This window comes from Crocuta crocuta, unplaced genomic scaffold (genome assembly GCF_008692635.1).
Source record: "Crocuta crocuta isolate KB4526 unplaced genomic scaffold, BGI_CrCroc_1.0 scaffold529, whole genome shotgun sequence".
NCBI lineage: Eukaryota > Metazoa > Chordata > Mammalia > Carnivora > Hyaenidae > Crocuta > Crocuta crocuta.
Genome location: NW_027530362.1, coordinates 664,030 through 666,105, shown reverse-complemented (window position 1 = coordinate 666,105; position 2,076 = coordinate 664,030). Strand labels below are relative to the sequence as shown.

General features: G+C 37.0%; 1 pseudogene; it reads right to left on the bottom strand.

Annotated features, from left to right (window-relative positions):
• Positions 1-1,051: 1,051 nt before the first annotated feature.
• LOC144233258 (large ribosomal subunit protein eL8 pseudogene) lies at positions 1,052-1,835 on the bottom strand (annotated as a pseudogene).
• Positions 1,836-2,076: the final 241 nt, after the last annotated feature.

Genomic DNA, 2,076 nt, shown 5'->3' with positions numbered 1-2,076 from the left:
CAAAAATGTTTTAGGGAAGATTTTATGAATGGTTGCTATTCTTTCTTTTTTTTTTTTTAGTCTTCTTTGAATGGGAGAATTCTTCAGTGAGATCTAGGCTTGTCGATATTTTTTTTAATTACCAATTTATCTCATAGGTCTACTCTTAAGTCAGTTTCACGAGGTTTTATCTTTCTAAAATTTCCATATCATGTAAATTTTCTGATATGTTGGCATATATTCATAATATTTATTTATAATTCTTTTTATTTCTGTAAGTTCTATGGTGATGCCTCCTCTTCCATTATGGATTGTAGTAATTTGAGTCTTCTTTCTTTTTTCTTGGTCAGCCTAGCCAAAGTTTTGTCAATTTTGTTGATCTATTCAAAGAATTGACTTTGGTTTTGTTATCTCTATTTTAGAAAACTCTATATTTAATTTATTTCCACTCTTTTATCACTTCCTTCCTACTGCTTTCTTTGGGTTTGGTTTGCTATTAAAATTAGTTTCTTAAGATGGAAGGCAAAGTTTTAAATTTCAGTTTTATTTATAATAAAGCCTTTTATAATAGTAATTCTCTAATCAAAAGGTTTGGTATGTTGTGTTTCCAATTATATGCCTCTCAATTTTTAAATCTCCTTTGTGATGTCTTCTTTGCCCCATTGTGCAATTGAATTTCCACATATTTGTGAATTTCCCAAATTTCCTATTGTTGATTTAGAGTACCATTGTGATCAGAGAACACTGTGTGATTTAAATCCTTTGAAATTTATTGAGGATTATTTAATGTCCTAGCACATGGTCTGTTATGGAAAATGTTCTGTGTCTGCTTGAGAAGAATTATATATTCTGTTATTATTGCACAGTGTTCTATAGATGTCTACTAGGTATAGTTGATTCATAGTGTTGTTGAAATACTTTATTTTCTTCACTGACTTGTTTCCATTATTGAAGTATGGTATAGAGGTCTCCAGTGTTTCTTTTCTTTTCTTTCTTTCTTTTTTTTTTTTTTGATACTAGCTGAAAGAGAACTTTTTAGTGCTTTATGTATAGAAAATTCAACAATGTCCGCTTAGCCCAGTTTGGTGGCCAGTTCTTAAGCCTTTGTCTTTTCCAACTTGGCACTGCAAGCCACTGACTTTGGACCTAAGATGCACCCTCCCCAGTGGGGGTGGATATCATCATATCTGTCTTTGTAATTGGTCCTGATGGATTCCACCTGCTTAGCCAGAGCTCCTTTGTCTTCTGATTTAACCTGTGTGAAGGTGACCGTAGTGCAAGTCTTCCTGTGGACCAGACCCCCCAACCTGGCCTTCCCCTTGATAATGCACTAGGGAAGCCCCATCTTAGGATACATGTCAGGAAGACAGCTCAGTGGGGTCCACGTCATGTGCAATCACTACAAGAGTCATCTTGTTTTCCACTAAGGTGGTGACAGTATTAACCCTAGCTCAAAGGACAGATGGCCTCTTAGTGGGGACATCCCCTTTGCCAGCAGCTTTCTTCTCAGCCTGGACCAACAATCTCTGCTTCTTCTCTTGCTTTGTCTGTGGTCTGTATCTGTGGGCCAGTTTAAGCAGTTGAGTAGCTATTTGGTGGTCCAAGGCCTGGGGTACTGGTTAATCACATGTGGCACTTTTAGACGTTTATAGAGAATAGCACTTTGCCACTGCAGCTGGATGTTGCAGGGCCATTTGACAAGTGGGTGAGTCCCTTTTGGGCTGGATGTCCTCTCTGAGGCCAAAATTCTTGGACCTATTCTCAGATGGGATTGACTACATTCTAGGCCTCGTGCTTCTTCACAATAGCAGGCACCAGGCCACTTTCCTCTCCTTAACCTTCTGTCCCTTCAGCATCTCGGATGGTGATACTTTAGATCTCTATTCTTAATGTTGAATTATTATTTGTCACTTGAGTTCTGTGAGCTTTTGCTTTCTGTATTTTGCTGCTATGTTATTAAATGCATATTTATGTATAATTGCTATGTCTCCCTGATGGATTGGTTCTTATTCTGTCTTTGTCTCTAGTAACAACTTTTTTTTTAATCTACTTAGTCTGATATTAGCATAGCCACTCCACATATCTTTTACTACTTAG